The sequence below is a fragment of the Ammospiza caudacuta genome, chromosome 3 (assembly GCF_027887145.1).
Source record: "Ammospiza caudacuta isolate bAmmCau1 chromosome 3, bAmmCau1.pri, whole genome shotgun sequence".
Taxonomy (NCBI): Eukaryota; Metazoa; Chordata; class Aves; order Passeriformes; family Passerellidae; genus Ammospiza; species Ammospiza caudacuta.
Window position 1 is genome coordinate 48,543,319 of NC_080595.1, and position 20,545 is coordinate 48,563,863.

A 20,545-nucleotide genomic window follows, 5' to 3' on the forward strand; every position below is an offset into this window, starting at 1 on the left:
GGCCAGACCAGCAGTAGAAATGGAAAGTGGAGCCTGTATGAAACCAGTGGCAGAATAGCTACAATTAGTGGTAACAGAGAGGGAGTTATGTGGCCTTTGTGCAGCTCTGGGAAATGGTTAGGCATTGGAATGGTGGAGTTTTGTGAAGCTTTTTCAAAGAATCAGGTTGGAAATGACTCCTGAGATCATCAAGACCAACCTCTGATTGAACACTCCCATGTCAACAGGACCATGACAGTGATGTGCCACATCCAGTCTTTCCTTGGACATCTCCACGGATGGTGACTGCACCATTTCCCAAGCCAGCCCATTCAAAGGCCCATTTTGTAAAAATGCTTTACAGTCCTAGTAGGTATTTGGAAATGGAAAAGCAGTCATGACAGTGATTGTGTTCCCTCTTTCTATGGGTTTATGGAGGTTTAAATGATTTCTTCTTTTAACTGTTTCTGTGAAGGCTATGCAACTTGTGTTCATATGGATTATTTGACTGCTGTTCAAAGTTTTCTGGAAGTTGTTTTGTTTGTTTGTTTGGGGTGAGTTTTTAAATTATTTTTTGTCTCAGTCTAGTGTAAAACCTTTATATTGCCTAAAAACCGTGCTGGTGGAAGTGCATAATTGTATATGTTAATAATTGCATCTGTTACCAGACTAGAGTCTTGATTAAGGCAATTTCATTTGCCAGAGGGCCTTGTCCTTTTTTATCATACTCAGACATGTTGAATTTGCATTCAGCTGACTACAATCAAAGATTTCTAGTGAAAATTAAACTCCCAAAAGAAGAATCTTCTCTCTTCTATTAATTAAACATGAAACTAGCTGTTTCTGTTCCCTCCATGTTGACTTAAGAGATATAAGCAAGACTGTGTAACTTAAAAGCAACATTTTACTCTGACAATCATTATACACTGTGTCTCTGAACCCTAAGAATATCCAAGAGACAGTACTGCTTTTGCAAAAGGCAGAATCATCTACTTGAGTAAGATATGTGGTATTTCTGGAATGAGAAATCTTGACAGAGATGTTTATACTTTTGTTAAGTTAAACAGTTTGATATTCTGCACAGCATATGACAGGTTCATGTGTATCTGCCACATAAATGGGACATATATTTACTTCTTAAATTTCCTAAGTTCAGCTGTCTTAAGTATCCAAATGTGGTGGAGGAATCATCATATTCACTCCCTTCTTTTTTAACATGTCTTGTGGTTAAAACTTGCCTTCAGTCATGACTTTTGTTTCTTGGTGCCATTGTACCATAGGGACTGTTCTCTTGAGCAGGGAGAGCCCTTCTGTGACCCGAATATTCTAAAGCTGAAAAGAGAATCAAGCTCAGAGCTTGATGAAAATTGTGCTTTGTTTGGACCGCTTTAACTTTTTTTTCTTTCTAAACTACCTGTTTTTCCATTTCAAACAGAAAGACTAGAGGATAACATAGCTCCCTTGCACCCCTCTTTGAAATAGGACTATATTAATTGATGTCTCTCCTTGCAGCTACACTGGCAAGTTCTGTCAGCATCTTTCATCTTGCTGAATTCCTGCTGGGAGAGGCAAGGCTCCTTGCCAGCCTAGCTCAGGATTGTCTCCCTTAAGAGTACTTCCAGTAACTCTCTACCCTCGTTAGAAACCCCAGCTTCCTTTTAATTGCAGTATTCAGGAGCTATGCTGAAATGAAGAGCATCATGCTGATGTGCAGATGAACGTGAAGTTTAGTGTGGGGTTCTTAGTCGTTGCTTGGCTTTAGCCACAGTCTTGACACTCAGAAAATCACTACAGCTAAAGGGAAAAGAACATTTGAAAATGAGACTAGATTGATTTGTACAGAGCCTACCTCTGGAGGCTTAGTGGATTATGTTCAAGGTCCTTCAAAGAAGGGTATTTGTATTAAAAATTCTCTGTAATATGATCTAATCAGAATACATTTTGTCTTTACTCCCTTGGCTAGCATTAGGAGATTTAGCATTAGGAAATTTGGCATTTGTGGCTTCTATAGCTTTGAAAAATTCGAACACTTTTCATAACGTACGTTTTGTGCATGAGTTAGAAAACTTAAACGGAAATGCACTTATATAGCATTTGTGCTGTAATTTGGTGAATTAGGATTTGTAGTTTGTCACCATTATGAGAGGGATGGTCATCTTAAAAAATCAGAATGAGAAGTTTACCCCTTGGTCATTGAGCATGTGACTCACTAGGATCTTTCTCACCCCAGACTACAATGATGCAATTGCTTCCTAGATATTTGGAAGAGTTGCCCTCAGAATTGCTGTATCTTCCTGACAGAACTTGCTGAAGTTCACTATGGAATATTAGGAGAAGACAAACTCAGTGCAGTGTCCCATTGCACTCTTTTTTTACAGGTGAAGCTGTAAAGTTGTGAGGTCATTTGAGGATTATGAAATTACTCCTTGAATAAGAGAGAGCCTTGGATTAAAATATAATGGGAGAAGTATCCCCTTGGCAACATTTGAATTCAGTCATCAAATGGAGCTTGAATTAAAGCCCCTCAGCACACAACTATATTGTGAATACTGCAGCAAACAGGTCATGCCTGGGACAGTGCTTATGCTGCTCCTTGGTATGGTACCTAGTGAGGTTGTGTCCTAAATTCTCTAAGAAGGCAGCAAAAACTTTGGGAGAAAGAAGCAGCCAGCCACTTGGCTGGATATTCTTGTCCTTATTTAAAGCTTGCACTTCTGCAGGGACTGTTCTATGCAGCTCCACTTCCCCTCCCCTGCTGGATCTCTTTGACAGCATAGTGAGAAGATCCAGAGAACAGAGTATCATCAATTTATCATTAGTAAAATGTATAGTGTTTGAGAACTAAGTTAATTAATGCCTAACATGAGGGAACTTACTGAATATCCCAGGAAAATGAGATGGCTGTGACAAAAATGCATGTACCTATACAGTGGCCTTTACTCATTAGTTGCCGTGTTAAGAGTGGAGAAGAAGTAAATTCTGGGAATCTACATGAGTAGAAGATGACTGGATTATATATGAAGACATAAATAGTAAAAATAGTGTAATGGTGATAAAAAAGAACTTATGTTGTTGAGATTTTTGTATTTGGCATTTGCTTAATTTGCAGTAATTTCTTTTACATTTCTAAATCCTTGTTTAGTTACAACTTTTGGCAGGGGGATTGATAACTTTCTTTCCAAAATTCTTTTGTGATTCTTGTCCTTTAAAATCAGTGAAAACAAAACGCAAAACTGTGTAGATGAATTAATTAAAAAAAAAAAAGATTAGAAAACTTAGTGGTCCAATCCATTTAGAATCACGGTCGACGAACTTCTTTTCATTCTCCTTCTCCCTGAGTCTCAGTGCAGACAGGGAATAAAAGAACTAGAAGACTAGACACCTAAACATTTTACTCTGTCTTTATGGTCCCTGAATTTTGGACACCATTGTAATGCAAGATGTTGTCAGTGAATAGTAAAGTACGAGGAAAAAGAGATAAAGAAACATGATGAAGATTATCAGCAAGATCAGAGATGAGGAGCAGAGTAGGCTGAGAAGAACAGGAAAATGTTAAGATTGGAGAAAAGAAAAATTCTTTGGATGAGGTGCAGGTGAAAAAGGTAAGCAATAGGAAGATAAAGAAAGTGAACAGAGATTGAAAAACAAAAGTTGGAGGAAGCTATTCCAGGACAATAAGTGAGTAAGGCTTTAGAGGATAAAATTTGAACATAGGAGAAAGATGATAATGTGGAAGGACTTTCTCTCCTATAAAGAAATGGATGAAAAGGATAAAGAACTTCCACACTGAAAGAGTGAATGGTCCTTCAGTGATTCCACAACCAGTGTTGTGTAGGAGCCATGTGAATGGGAAAGAGAAATTAAATTAGATAGAAACCAGCACTGCAGAAAAAAGAGATCTCTGCCTTATGAAGACAAGATCAGGAAGAGTTTAGCTTTATGAAAACATCCCATCACAAATCCATTCATTTATGTCTGTCTACACTGTAAGGACCCTGTGGGCACTCTCAGACACTGCTGTAGCTGCACAGCCCCTCAGGGCTGCCCTCCCAGCCTGTCCATGCCCTGGGACCCCGTGCCATCAGCACTGCAACAGGGTCAGTCTCCAGCTGTCCCCAGCCCTGCTCTGCCCAGCCACTGGCCATGCTGAGCCATGCTCACAGGTGGCCCACATCCCGGCCCAGCTTTGGACTGATGCTGGGGAGGTGCCCACTGTCTGGGGCTGGGAGGTAGCATGAGCCTTGGCTACCAGACCTAGAGGCACATCCCTGTGGGGATCTCCCACTGCTCCTGGGCCCTGGCACCCATGGAGCTTTGTCTTGGCATGCACATGATTGCCCTTTGGTAGCCTATTAATTTTTTCAGCTGCTTTATAACACTGTGAGGTAAGCAGTGTTGTTGTTGGCATTCATTAATTACTGGCAAAATGCTGATTGAGTTGCATAGAACATCCAAGTCAGAGGAGCAGTTTGTAGCACCATATATTTGTTAGGCTAGCATAATGTTTGGATGTAAAGTAGCTTTCCTGGGTCTGCCCTTGCCTCCCAAAGTCCTAAAGGCTGTTTGTACTGTCCCAAAACTGGAGGGGAGTTCTCCTAAAGAAGAACACATTCCACTAGACAGCTGAAGGCTTTTATTTCGGAGGAAAGTTACTGGAAGCAGTGCTGCTGGTGAGCTGTGGGGAGAAAACAGAAGGTTTGCTGGTCGTGCAGAATTAATTTATTTGTAGACTAAAAATCTGTGTTTTCTCGCCAAATGATTTTGTTTTAAACTTTTAGTTCTTGCTAGTTGATCAGGAAATTTCTTAACTGTGCTTCCAGTAATACTCAATTTATCAGTGTACTTAAGATGATAGCTCCAATTATTTTCTTTTAACTCCAGACCAGAGTGTAAATGGTGTTGCACAGTTGAAAGTTTCCTAGTTGGAGAAAATAGAAGTACTTATAGAAGTGGGGAAATATACTGTGCTGCATATGCAGAGAAAATTGCATCTCTTTTTTGTTTAGTAATGATAAAAATAACAAGAATAAATCTTGAACTACATTCACACACTTGCACATACAGTGTAGACACAGAAGAAATATTTCAAATTGGATGGTTTTTTTTTTTGCCAAGTCAGCACAAGGCATGTAAATTGCCTAATTTATAAGACTCAGTTTGAACCAGTAATGAAATGTAGTTATGAGGAAGGGTAATGCAAATATAGGATATGTCACAAAAGATATTTCCAGTAGAAAGTAATATTAATACTATTGTATTAAGTCACTGATGAGAACTGTTCTGTAATTTTAACAGTAGTTCTTTCCCCTTTTGTTCAAGAACTGCGAAATTTGACTATGGTGTGATTATAACAAGGGGGAAATTGGCTGGGGAGAGCTTGCCTTGTTTAGCCTAGGACAATGCAACTTAGATTGTGGCCTTTAAAATGTTGAGGATATAAACATCAGGGAGGAATAAAAATTAGTTAATCTTAAAAGACAATGCTGGCACTAAACCCAAAGAGAATAAACTGACCCTGAATAAGCTTAGCCTGAAATTAGAAGATGGTTTCTGATTCTCAGAGGAGTAGGACTTGATGCTGCTTCTGGATACAGATATGAAGGGCAAAAGAAAACTATGGTAAAAGCAGACTTTAGTAGGTTGGTTGATATTCTCAGATGATGTCTGCGATGATAGAAGCAAGGATGGAAATAAAGGCTCAGATTGTTAGGGTTATCTGGAGTACTTTGCTTATCATCCTGAAGACATTTTTTGTATGAGATTCCTATTTATTTTTATTCCAAACTACTGAGGAAATAATGAGATTAGACGACTATGATCCATACTCAGTTGGTGACAAATGCCTCATGGGTGTGCCAACATTTAAAGTGAGCTTTAGCAGGCTGAAATACTTAAGGTAGTGCAGGCTCTACCAAACTTGTGAGTCATGACTCTGCTCTGGCATTGCCTCCAACAGTGGCAAGAGTAAGGAGATATGGAAGGATGCCAGAAATGCAAACCATTCTCTGATTGATGTCTTGATTGCACTCCCTCATTTAGTAGGGGAACAGTTGATTTGCTTATTATGCAAACCTTCTAATGAGAAACTCTTTGCTATAAGCTCTGTAGAGGAAGCAGGATGTTCTTTTATTATTCTTGTGTTCTTTAGGAAATCTCTATTTAATGTGTATTTTACGCTTAAACTGTATGTCTGTGCTATGGATGCGGTGCTCATGCATTTGTAGTTGGTTGAGAGGGCTGTACTGTGGGCAGTACAAACTTCACATGGACATGTGCAGGCCCAAAATGACACAAGTTTCCTCAGTGCAGTCTGGGAAGCAGCCTGCCCTCAGCTATCTTAGCATGGACACACAAACCTCTATAAAATAACCATATACATCTGACTCTGACAGTTGTAATATATTGACTATTTTCAACAAGTTATTATATCTGGGAAAAAACAAAAAACAAACCAGACTGGCTGGTATATGCAGTCCAGACCAAATCCACAGTTTTAAGTAGTATGGTGATTGTCTTTCCTTTTTTTGTTTTTCTCTATTCTTGAATTCCTTGCCCAATTTTCCTTACCATCTCTAAGGGAAAAAAAAAAAACCCCAAGTTTTGTGCAAGACAGTGACAGCCTCTGAGCAAATAAGCACCATTTAGGCCTTTCCTTTTCTTTGAGCTCCCCAGCTCTGTTTTTCCCCTCTTAACCAAAAGTGGAGAGTCTGAAAAAAGAAAATATAATGCAGAATTCACAGAACTGTGTTTCTTATCAGGGTATAGGGCTGGAAAAACAGCACAGTGTGTCATGGCTCCTAATGGATGCTGTAAAGTCCTTGAAGAAATCCCATAGATGATAAGGATGTATATACACACATATCCATGTATACAGCAAATGTCAGAAAGGGACCTGGTGAAAAAGAATGTTGATTTTTCAATCCTTTACCCTTAGATGTAAGGTCTTGTTTTCCTTAAATATAATTTGAAAAATAATTTTTGGAGGTTCCTGTGTATTATCTGTTTTGTTTTTCACTTATGAAGAGTGATCTTCCTGTAAGTAATAATAATAATGAAGTGACAGTTGTTGGCAAGGATTTGCTACATTTATTAAAGTGTTATGCTAGTCTTTCAGACATAGATATATAAATTAGCATGTCCTGACAATTTATTACTGACAAAATGCTGGCAACTTTCAACTCATTTTAAAGGCACAAAACTGAAGAGGAAAAGAGAAAAACAGAGTGGTGGTCTCTACAAACTTCTTTAACTATATGAGGTTAAATCAAGAGTAAACATTATATTGTGTATTCTTTTACAGATCAGCTGAGTAATGTTATGCATTATATGTGGACTACACAGATTATGTGTGTGAGCTATTTATAAGGATGTCGTTATCAAAGATTATTACCTTATTTAAAGGTATACTGTCAAGTTTGAAGATAGGAGTATTTTTTCACGGTTTTTTGCGTCACTTTCAAATCACTTTTGTTAATAGCTGGTTACTTAAGCTTATATAAGAATGTGAATGACTTATATAATCTGATGATTTTCCAGTTTTACAATGTAGAGCTTCTTACTCTTCCTCCCAGAACTATTCTTCTGCTGTATTGCTCTTCAGGAGTTACATTAGAGTGAGCCTTTAGGACAGACTCCAGGAAACAGCAAAACAAGAAGTGACTCTCAGAATGTTGGATGCAGCTGATAGCTGAAAGAGCTCTTCTCAGCCAGTTAACAAGGATACCATTTTGTAGTCCTTAAAAGGTGATGGAATTTTGTTTGCTGCTGCCTTAGGATGTGTAACTATTTGACTAGAAGTTTATCTAGCCATATGAGTGCAAAACCCAAAGAAAGCAGTATAATTATCTATTGAACAGGGTACAGTTATGTAATTGGCACTTAAGGCTTATGACAGACGAGTGTGGTGATAAGGTAATGAATTCATAAGGGGAAAATTTAAGTGTTACCTGAGCGCTATTTATTCTTCTTTGGTGAAGGGTAAAATACAACTGATGCTTAGCAATAGTAGATGGAACTCTCTTTTTCTTCTTAATGTTTAATTAAAAAATGACACTGCTGATAAGAGCTCAGAAATTTTATTCTGGGGCATTATTATCTGTGTTGATTCAGGGGGAAGAGTGCCATCTGCAGAATCCTTAATCTTCCCTGCTGTAACAGTTCTGTCATGCCAGCAGTCCTCAAATGTTGGTGGACAGGATTTACTCTTAGCTTGTGAGATCTGATATGCTCAGCCTTTTCTAAGGAAATCGCCTAAAACCTGCTACAGAGCAGACTGCTTTTCTGTTGAACTAAGAAAACCTCATCTATAAGCTCCTTTCGCCAATATTGTCCAAAAAAGATTAAGATGCACATCCTTGTTGCTTTTATAGTCTTCTCTAGATTAACTGTGAGGAAGCAGGGGAAAAAGAGATGAGTATTAGGTCAAAGTGTTTTAGAGGGGATGAAGAAAGCAGCTGCTGCAAAGCAAAAGAAGCACATGCTCCCAGCCAAAATCCCACCACCCAACCACCCAAAAAGCTGTTCAGAAAAACCTCAGGGAAAACAAGAGAGACAGGCTTTTAAAATTTATTTTTGTGGGTGTTTCTCACCCTCTCATCCTACAGCCAACCCACCCCCCTTTCTGGACATTAAACTCAAGTTAGTCTATGCTGTGGCTCTCACCACTGTTTCTTGGTTGAGGACGGAAGTGTTCATTTTACTGCCATGAATATAATGGGTATTGAAAGTTTCTTTTTGTAGGGGCAGTCATCTAGGGCAGGTTCTGACACATTTCTGTAGCCTTGTATTTAATATCTAGGCTTCTGCTGATGAATTCTCCTTCCAGAATTTGATGAAAAAGTTAAATGAAAGAATGAAAGAGATGTTAAATGAAATACACATAGACAACTTTTTGACTTAGTGAAGCAAAATGGAAAAACTGCTTTTCACCAGAAAAACAGAATCAAGGCACAGTGAAGGAGAAGAATCAAGGGAGCTAGAAAACAAGGCTTTGACTGCAATGGCCAGTGACGTAACACAAGATAGCTCTTCACCTAGTATAGGGTCATGATGGCAAGATGCAGAGACCTGGTGCATCTTGCCAGGGCTCACATGATGCTCACAAGCACACTGCAGACTGTCAGATAGCTGTGACTATCAGTGGCAAATGCCTGGAACCTGAGGATTAGAGCACTATTTCTATATTTATATAAATACTTCTCTGGTGTCTTTGAAGCATGTAAGAAAGGAAAAGTGTCTGAATATTGTATTTGCATCTTGACAAGAGGGTCAGGTCACGTAGGAAGTGAGGTTTTCCTTCATGAGGAAAATAGATATTGCTGAAAGTTTGTAGCTTTCATTGTGAAATTTCAGCTCTTTCTGGATTCAGAGGAACTGAAGACAGAATCCCAGAGAATCTGTGTGCCTTGCTGTAAAGCCAGGCAGCTGGCAGAGCAGGCCCATGTGACACCATGCTTGGTTGGTGGTCTGTCAAATCTGGCAGCCCCGTAGACAGAAAAAGGCAGAGAATGCAAGAAAGCAGGAATGCTGCCAGCCCAGCACGTTCAGTTGCAGAGTGGTGAGCAAGGGGCTTGGAAAGTCCAGGAATTAATTTGGTTTGGTGAAGGAGTGGGGCAGTTCAGTAGGTGTGCAGTTGGGAACCGGCATCCCTGGGTGCCTCTAGGCAGAGAGGGTAGGAAGTATCTTCAGCTGTCCCAAAGAAAATGGAAAGTTTTTCAAGTCAAAGGCTTTGTTTGTGGTGATTGTTTATTATTAAGGCAAGAAGGAAGAAATTTTTTGTGATGAGAATGAAACACTGGAACAGGCTGCCAAGAGAGGTGGTAAATGTGGCCAAGATAATAGATGCCTCCTTCCAACCCAAAGCATTTTATGATATTGTTGTTGGTGCTGTTGTTATTATTATTATAATACCCCATTTTCCCCAAAGAAAAGAAAATTGTATTTTAGTGGAAAAATCCTGACCTGAAAGTTGCATGTTGAAAAGAATTGTATGTATTTTTCCTTAAGCTTTGGAGGGGATGGATATGCAATGATACTGTTTTTCTTTTATGCATCCCTTTGATCTGTTCATCTTTCTGGCCTACCTCACGTCCATCTGTAGGTTTGTTCCATCTGATATGCAGATTTGAGCCTTCTGGGATTGAGTTCCTTTTCTGTTGTGCCTGGTGCAGTGATATTTACTAGCCAGAATCTGTAGTTATTGAACTGTATCATCTTTGACAGTATTTCAGGTAACCTCTGAAAAGTAAATATGTAGGAGGCCTTTCATATTCTTAGGAAACATATGATCACAGGATAAAATGAATAGAGGCCTTTATTTTTGCATCACAGGCAAAACTTGTCCATATTGTGATTTTAGTGGTCACTAAAAGACCCCCAAAATAATTTTTCTGTGCTGATTTTTGCTGCTTTATCAACAGTAGTTTCAGTAGTTACAGTGCTGTGTCGATGAGGTGGTGGGGAATGCAGAAGAGTGGTGATGAGGCAGGACTTTTAGAAAACCATATTAGAATGAAATATGATTTCTGGAGTGAAATAATTTAGGAAATTGTAGCTTAAGTAAAATCTGTATGCATAAAGGGATTGTTATTAAAGCAAAGCATGGATCTAGCTGGTATGCTCATTTCACTTGTATCAATTTTCTGTCTTTTAAATTCATAATTTGAATAAAGAATATCTTATGAGTATTGTAATTTTACAACAAGTAGCTGGAAAATCTTGAGCCTGGAGATTTATACTGCCTGAGCTCATGTGGATGAGATGTCTGTATGCTTTGGATACTTTGTGTGCTGCACAGTATTTGTGAAGTGACTTCTTCATGCTGCTTTTTTTAGTTTTTTTTTTTTTTTTTTTTTTTAAAGTTGGATGTACAATACAGTGAATACATGAGTGTGAGAATTAGGAGAATTAGGCATGTATAAATAAGACTATTAATTGGCAAGACACCAGCTAATGAGTTTCAGTAGTGCAAGAGACATTTCCAGATGGTCAAATTGGCCTTCAAGAACTTTTGAAATAAGGATTGATGGATTCCAGAAGAGAACTCAATTGGTAGTTTATTTTTTCACACAGCTTTTCTTACAGTAATGCAGCTCAATTTAGCCAATTGAAGTTTTTTCAGTTATTTAAGTGTAATTTAAATTTATGTGAAAGTATAATTGGAAATGGGTTATTTTTGCCAAGACATCAATGAAATGTTGCTTTAGTAAAGTATGCACAAGATATTCCTGGTCTCTCTGTAAAATTTGGCTATGCTGTAGTAAGCAACATACATAAACATTAACTACAACCGCAGATAGAAAAAATACTATGTCATGTAAAAGAATTGTAGGCAGCGAAGAAATATTTTATATGGCACCTAAATTCATCAGGGTGGAGAGGAGATACAAAGTCTTACACTAGCTCTATTAAACTTACTGGACAGGGAGAAAATGAGATTTTGTGTGTACAATCCCTGCTTTGTTTCACTGTTTTCTTTAATTGTATTTTTTCGCCTTACCTTATGTTCTTAGCCAATTACAGCTACATCACAGTGCAGTTGTGTAACATGTATGTATATTGGTCATTTTTCAGGTATATTTAAAAAAAAATTTTTTTACATAGTCCAACTATGTTGGATAATAATTTTCAGAATTGTGGGTCTTTTTTTCTTTTTAAATTATAATTTTTTATTCTTTTATGTATGTACAGGAGCTAATATCTTCTGAAGATATCTTAAAATGAAAAGTTCTGAGTTCTTTTAAGGACTCTGTCCCATTTCAGTTTGAAAGTTGAGACCAAAAAAAAGGTGGCCTTTGCCTAAATTAACAAGGTTAAGTTATAAATGGAGTGAATTAGTAAAAATAATTTTTTGTGTGTCTTCTTCTGCAACCTGTGTAATAACCCAGGAATAATCCTAAGTGCTCTGAAAATTCTCAAAGGCAGTTTCCCTCAGCATTATTTTGGCTCTTAGTTTTAATTGGAAAAATAGGCATAGGATTTTTAGTCTGTAATTTTAGTGCTAATTTTCAAAATGTTGCATTTGGTTTTGTTAGTCAGCACTTGGCAAATACTTTTCAGCTCTCATCACATAAAAAATAAACAGATAACCGAAGCACTCAGGAAATCTAAATTTCAAGAGTTGGACATCTCATTTCATATTTTCTGTGTTCTAAAACTTTGCACGGTGATAACTGGGAAGGAATTTTTTGTCACCTTTACCTGGGTTTTAGATAATAACACATGGACTTGAATAAACTTTCTTTTCCAAAGCTCTTATTTGTATTTATTGAGACTTGTGGTGATCAGCACCAACACTCTCAAATGCTTTGCTCAGTGTGCAGCAGATGGGAAGTTGACTCTACAATTGCCTTCTTGACATCAAAGCATCTCATCACTTGCAGTGTGCACTCAAGAGCAGCTGCAAGCTGAGCCCAGGATTTTGATCTGGAACAGACTCTGGAACCCCTCAACTCTTCTGTCATGTTATGTGGATCTCATCCAGTTCAAATACCACATTTACTGTGATGACAGCTTTTACAGTATAGCTTTCCTGAATCTAGCTCTATGGCCACTCTATATGTCATATAAATATGACCATGTTCATTGACTACGCTTTTTTTTTTTTTTTTTTGTATTTTGACTCATTACAGTGTAGACCAGTAAAGTTTATAGTATTCAAGGGCAGTCTTTCTCTTATTTTAGAGATGCTTCTTAAAATTATGTTATAAAATTTTATAATTTAGTTACTAAAGACTTTAACCTTCATAAACCTATGAAACCACAAAAATCCGCATAGGCTTCACACTGAGAAACTAGGGAGCTTTGCTTCTCTTGACAATTGTTTTTGTTCATCTATCAGGAGCAGATATTAAGCCTCAGTGGAACAGGCCAGTTTTAGCCTTACCTCTTAATTTGTGCTAGGGATTTTTTAGTGTTACTTGCCTAGAATGAGACTCTAAAAATGGAACATAATTTTGATAAGCTTGGTCATAAGACTTCACCTTGTAGCCTTATTTCATAAGAAAAATGATATTTTTAAGCCAAAAATTTTGATATTTAACTTCATTCTTTTTATGTACAAGCAGCTAAGTCAAAAATTTAATACAGCTTCGTATGCTGTTTTTCTCTTCCAATATTTTATTACATTCCATAGTTTAAGAATAAATGCCTTGAAAAAGAAACCATCCTTTTTCTTGAAAGTTAAATAGTCATTAAATGTGTGCTCCTGAATTTTCCTGTGGTATGTGTTTGCCTTTCTAGGATGTACAGTTATGCTGATAATAAGGTGTTTATTGCAGTATAATTTATTCCTAAAATATGAGAGATTCATGGCATTTAAATTTTTTATATAATTTTCTTACTGTGGATAATGACATTACAGGTAATGTAATTACCTTAATGATGTGAGTAGAGTTGTATTATTTCCCGTGAAAGCTGCAACCCTTTTGGCAGCTGTGTGAGTTAAGTATAGCTGTGTACAGTAACAGGGATAAAAGGAGTGAGTTTATCCTACAAAACAAACATCCATTCCTATCTCTGATCCTTAAACCTTGTGCTGCATGACCCTCTGGTTACTTCATTCCTCCATCCTTGCCTGGTACCATCTTGGTTCGGCAGAAATTTTCTTTGTGCTTGACTTCATGCACACGGGACTGGAGTGTTGCTGTTCAGGCTTCAAACATGTAAGTGCCTTTGTAGAGGTTTGCAGGGAACCTTCACTGCAATTTGCTGCAGCACTCCTTTCTTTTCTTTGAACATTCTTGATTAAAGCTATGCATCTCCATTTACCAAAAGCTGCAAGTGTTTAGAAGTAAATGAAAAAAAAATAATATTGGGCCATGTAAGTTATGCAGACCTCATAGAAGTAACCACGCAATTTTTAGTTGTGTACTTGTCCTGCATTATAGTATGTCATCTCTTTATTGGTTTGTGCATGAATTGAGAATGGTACCTAAATTAGATGACCAGCACTTCTAAGAGGGAATCTTGTTCTTTTTGGCTGTCAGAAATGAAGTCACTTAATACTGTACATATTACTGCTTTACTGAATGTTTTTACATGAGTAGAAAAAGTGTTCCTAAATTAAAGATGTGTTTGTAATAAATGTTTAGGCTGCCCTGAATATTAGCATTATTTGATGGTGACTTATATGAATCTGATTCCATGACAGAATTACGTTGATATTACATAATTCTCTCGTTCCTCCCCCTCATAATCTGCAGCCTTAAAATTCTTGTTCTAAAAATTTGTTGTCTAAAAATTCATGGGAAATCTTTCAGCTGACTTCTAAGCTAAAGTATTTCTGGGAAGCACTGTTTAACAGGATCAGATATCTGTAGTCTTTAGTTATGTCTGCTGAAAAATTTTTAATTGTTCAGAGGAAAAATAATATCACACAACAGTAATCTGAATGCAAATACACTGAGAACTAGATACCTTTAATTCTTTTTACATACCTAAAGTTACTGATTGCATTATTGCTTTTAATGGCTGCTTGTTTCCTGTTTAATTCCTAGAAATTGCTTTTCTTGTCCAAGTCTGCAGATAAGCAGCAGAAATAGTGAGGACAATGCTTAAATGCTGTTCTTAACTATATCTAATTGCAATAAGGCTGCACCTACATAATTTTTCTGTTCAGCAATATTCAGTTAGAACTTTCTTCAGTAAAGTATATGAATGGTTTTTATCACTGGAAACTGTCTACCTTTCCTTTATTCTTAAGATGAACATCTAAGGAAAGCCCATGTTTTGTCTTGTTTTCTTTTCATTTTCCCTTTTAGAGGGCATATGGCCGTATCCAAAGCCTGCAGTGAGTGTTCAGCCTCTGAATGTATTTGTGTCAAGCGGCTGCAGTGATAATAGGCTGCGGGTGATGCAGTCTGCATTGTTAAGTCTTCAGGGAGCTTTGCTCTGATAAACCAAGCTTCATTCCACTGCCGCATCTCAGAGAATAAAGGCAGCAGAAATGAGCAATGTTATAAGTCCCAGATTAAGTTAGAGAGATGCACAATGTATGAAAGAGCTTTTTGGTCTGTGACTAAATTCTCAATTTTTCATCCGTGTTGTCTGTGCAAGAAAATAAATGTTATTGTTTTGCAAGCGTCTTACCTCCCCCAGCTCCTTGCAACCTTAATCTGGGTTCAGTAGCAAGCCACAGTGGCTATAGTATTACTTTATTTTTTAATGAAACAGAAAGAAATGTATCCTGCCTTTCTTTATGTCTTGTTTATTGAATGTACTTTGAATTCCTATTGCTTTTCTTCATTTTCCACCAATAAGCTGATATAACTTACATAATAAAGAAGTGTAATGCAAATCTCTGCCTAGCTACTAAAATATGGTTAACATTGGGTCTGGAATTAGTTTGTCTGTTCCTTTGCTTTTTTGCTGAGTAATTGCCTAGAACTGCCACCAGCAAGGCTTTGGATTAGCCCCTGCCTATGGCTGTGTCTGATGCTCCCATACTCTTAACAAACCACATAAGTTGATACGTTAAGAATTAGAGATTTTGACCTTTTCTGGATATTCCCAGTTTGAATAAAATTCGGTGGTGTGTTGGCAGAGAGATATTTTAGTCTGTAGTCTTATGAAAACTGATTCTCAGTTTCTGAATTAGGACTGATAACACAAAGTACTGATTGGACTGCAAGCTTTGCCTCAGCACTTCTGTAGTTCTCCAACAAAGTGTTTCTGCTCTCTTGTAGCTCTGTCAAAAGATGCGGGTTCAGAGCCCAAGTAACAAATAGCAGGAGCTGGGTGCAAGTACTTAAGAGTGCCTTTAACAAATGCTAACTTATTTCAGCCTTAAGTCCTTGATCCTAGGGTTTGCCACAGTGTGTGGAGACATTGGTGGTCTTTTTCTGTAATTGCCATCAGCATGAAGAAGCTCAAAGCTGCAGAGGAACCCTTGAAAATTTAGCCCTTTGTTAGCAAGGTGTCTTGTCTATCAACAGAAAATATTCATTTGAAAGGCTCAATTTCTCAACAAGTGTTAAGGGAACTTGATTTTTAGAAGCCTTGATGGTAGTGCCTTTGTTGGAATAAGGAGAGAAGTGATATTGGAGAAACAAGCTGTGGCAGTGGTAAAAACTGTAGCACCCATAGACTTTCAGAATTGTATTTCATTTTCAATAAATAAATCTTGAAAGAGTAGTTCTGAAAGTCTATGTGGGATTTTTCGGGTTTTTTTGTGGTTATACTTGAACATTGTCTAATTGTTGTTTTCTTATGTTTGAGTTTTGTGCTTGTGTATTTCTTTATATGGAGACTATGAAAACGATGAATAGAGTTTATGTAAATTTAGAAAGTTTTGAGTTTCATGTAAATAATCGTCTAACACTTCAAAATTTGTTTTGTTTTATGTTATTATGTTTGTCAACCTTTTTTCTTGATTATGCCCAGGAGGGTATGTCACTGCAGCATACTAGGAAATTTAGCAAGATTTTTTTTTTAGGTTGGTTTATATTATTACAACAAAATGAGACTTAGCACATAATTATTACTTTAGTAAAAACGTCACACAAACACTTGCTGGTATTAAACTTCTAGAGGTGCAGAGTTTCATTTTCCTGTGTGGTCAGAAATGTAGCATGGATAATAAGCAGAGATGGCTAATTTGATAGACTTAACACTCTTTAAAAATCTCTCCATAGCTTTAATATTTAAAAGTTGTAATTCTCTTGCCAACTTCAGTCTGTTATCTCCTAATGACAATTCCAGGTGCCCAAATAGTGAATTATATGCTTATATGATGTTCCTTCATAAGAAATAAATGAGTTCAGCTGCTTTTGTGAAATTGCCAGGATAATACAATGGAGATGGAAAGGAGCAGTAGAAACTAAACACATTTGTAGATGTATGTATTGGGAAAAAAAGGGAGCTGTTTATTCATGCAGAATCTGTGAATACATGTTGCAATATCAGCATAGCAGAGAAGCAGTGAGTGAGCTTGAGGTCCTGGATGGTATTTCTCACTGCTAACAGGTTGTTGCATATAGGTATTCTCAAATAAATAAACAAGAATGTAGCTAGTAAATGCAAAAGGACTGTGCTAGTTACCTGTAGTTTGGACTATTTGGTGTTTTGCTTAACTTTTTATTGGTTTAATGTGCTAGTGGATGGAGTATGTAGGGTTACATTCAACTAGGTGAAACTTCTTTCAATATTTATTTTTACCCCCCCAGTATTTCTTTCTGAAGAACCATTGATAAGGATTCTTATATGGTATTTGATGACAGGTGCAATATATGAAAAAGCAGAGATTTTCCAAATTATGCAGTAAAGGAGTCAGATTCATTTCTCAGTTTTTAAAGGAAATTAGCAATGTAACAAATATTTGGTTGCCACTGCAAGGGATCTAATTTTAGTTGTTAGCTGAGGCTCTCTGTTTGGTTGCTCTTCTTTGCTTTCTTTTTCTGATATTTGTTGCTTTCTTAGCCTGTGTCCTGCGGGCATGGTAGCATCACAGTGAAAAATAACAGCATAAAAGGTAGCATAACATATTTTGGGACGTCACAGGCTACATGGCCAGGAGGATTTATTGTAATTATGTTGTCTGTCCTTTGGGTTAGCACAGAATTAAGAACATCACTCAGTAAATTTAATCCAAAATTGTCTCTAATCTTTGAACAGAGTAAAAGTTTCTAATCAAGTATTTTTTCCTAGTCTTATACTAGAGCCCCTACAAGGTTATAATTGCATATCAAATATGGATAAATGTTTACACTGAAATTGTTCTAACTAGCATTTAATATATGTGGTATTTAACTTTAAAATCTCAGAACAATAAAGTTATATGGAAGTCTTTTGCACACTGATGAACTCTATTTTTCCATTATTTATCTGTATTTAATCTGAAGAGCTTCTGTGATTGCTTACTGCTTTTAGGGTTTATGTTTGTTGGAGTTTTTTTTTCTTCATTTTTTTGTTATTGTTTTGGGGGTTTTTTTGGCATGGTATGCTCTTTTGAGAGTCATCTGATTGCTTAGCATATGAGATTAGAAACTCTCAGGAGGGATTTTGAACTGTTGCAAGACATTATTTTTTCATAATACGGAAACTGGAAGGATGAAATTGAGGCAGCTGTAACATTTTCTCACCCTTCCTTGAAAGCAATGTCTCTGTTGTGGAGAAAGTAAAATTCAGAGTAGGAGAGGTGATGGCAATATGGATTTGAGTGAATCAAGCCTGGAAGGGTGGGAGTATCAGTGCAGAGAGAGAAGAGCTGAGATCTGAGTTTCTCTGCTGATTTTTGGGTCCTGCGTCTTATGTAGCAAGTTTTTGCTGTTTCTTTGTGCTGACAAATGCTTTTTGCCTTCTGCTTCTAACCCTGAATTTTCTGAAGTAACACCCAGGCTTTTTGTGAGTGGTATTTATCCTGCACATCACTTAACAACACTAATGTGTTACTGGATTAAACAATGGCTAAAGTGTAAGAAGTCATCTAGGTACAATGATTTTCAGATTAAAGGTGGCAGAATCCATATTAAAAAATTCATTAATAATGTCAATTTGTGTGAGCAAGAGTTGTTTAAAATTGACTGCAGTGGATTTGGTGTTTACTTACCATTTGATCAAGGTTAATCCACAAAAAGGTTCTATCTTGTGGTACAAAATCTAGTCTTTATTAAAAATAAATTAGCTGTCAAATAGTATTTCCTTTGCTATTTGTATGAATCATCTGTGAAAAGTACATTATGTTCAAGTGTGAAGTTTATCTTGTTATGGTGATCTTGATTTTCTTTTTTTCTTTGCCTTGCAATGAGGTAAATGCATAAACACTGTTGGAGGGCAGAACTAATAAAACGCTCTATATTCTTTACTAAGAACCATGTATTTCAGATTTCAGTTTAATTAAGGTGAATAAAAAAAAGTGGATCTCCAGAAGGGTTAATCCAGCCCAAGAAATTTAGCAGAGTGATGGCAGATGAAAGTTAGCAAAGACACAGGTGAGAGACTGCTTTTGATTCAGAGCCTGTATGTTTTTGTACTTTCCTGATTGAGGAGGTTTCATCAGGAAACATTCCTTAGATTTTTAGTGTTAGAAAAGCAATGGGAAACTATAAAAACTATACAGAAAAACAGTTATTGTGGTAAGACTGATTTACTGTTATCACCACTTCGGTATAGTATTAATGAAAGAAGCTTGTGTACAGATACAAAACAAGTACTGTAACCACAGAACTTCAAATGCAGACAGTGTCTGATATATAAAAAGCAATTTGGCAATGATTTAAGGATCCTTCTTTTGATAACTGTAGTACTGAAGTTTAAGTGCTTTTCATGAGCATCCATTAGCACACTTGCATTCTAAGAAATGGCTTGGATGCATTATGCAAAGTAATGAAACATGGTAAAGGGTCGTCAGATACTGCCCTTGATATGGTTCTTAATGTGTGGTAGAGGGGCATGGAATGTTACTGCATTGTAAATCTGAAGATAGAAATCCTTGTACAGATGCAATAGGACTGGAGGTGTCTGCAATATAAAGCCAGTTATATGAACCCCAAATCTCATTGTGTGGCTTAGTTGCTGTCCAGGACCAGCCCCTTGCTCACTCCCCACCTTAAATAGGATAAGGGAAAGAATTGGAAAAGCAAAAACAAGAAAAAAACTTGTGAGTTAAACTAGAAAGAATGTAAAGTAAAGATAAGAGGTGGGATACCCTTTCTAGCCGCAGTGATGCAAAAGCTGTCTCACCACCTCTCAGATGCAGACTGAGGCCTCATGACTCTCCAGGCAATGGCTGCTTTAGAAAGGTTATCCCTCAGTTTTTATGGCTGAGTGTGCCATTGCACGAGGTGGAATATGCCTTTGGTCAGGTAAGTTCAGCTGGTGTGATTGTGCCCCCTCCAGCTGCTCAGCTGTCCCTGATGTGCCCGCTGTGGTGTCAGAATGAGGAGCAGAGACGCTGTGACACTGTGCAGGCACTGTTCTGTGTTGGCCTAAACACTGCTCTGTTGTCCCCACACCAGTTCAGACACAAGTCCAGGACACAGCACTGCATAGGCCACTGTGGAGAGTTAATTCCATCCCAGTGAGATAGTCACTCCTCTATCTTAGTCATTTCTGAAGCAAACCTTCTGTAGTACAGAAATGCTGAAAATAAAGGGTACGGACTTGTTAACTAAGGTTTTAGTTCTTTATCTTACTCTGTGAGGAGTAGCAAATTCATTTTACTTATTTGAGTTGTGCATAGGCTGCGACATCTTATAGGAAAAGTCTCAAAATCAGCTTTACACTGTAAAATTGATCATAATCAGTACCTCTTGTTTCATCTTCTGTGGCAGTGCTGTCTACAAGTTGGGGCAATCAATTGCTCTGAGGCTTAGATAATAAAGTATTTTGAAACTGGATTGATTCTTGGATTAAGGAAATTTTACAGTTAATTTAAGAAACTGTGAACCTTAAGCAAATGATGTTGTATTTCATATCTGCTCAAGTTCTGTCATATGTTTTTACAACATAGAAAAGGCTGAATTATTTGTGGAAGTAAAATTTTACAGGGAAGCTGTTGCAGGCTAACTATTGCAAATTGCTGCTAGGGGTTAAATTTCCTTGGTTTCCAAATATGTTTCTCAGATGTTTT

At 37.2% G+C, this 20,545-nt stretch overlaps 1 protein-coding gene across 1 annotated transcript in view; it reads left to right on the forward strand.

Moving 5' to 3' along the window:
* RYR2 (ryanodine receptor 2) overlaps positions 1–20,545 on the forward strand; it is a 380,761-nt gene that overhangs the window by 35,847 nt on the left and 324,369 nt on the right. The gene's annotated exons all lie outside the window — the stretch shown is intronic.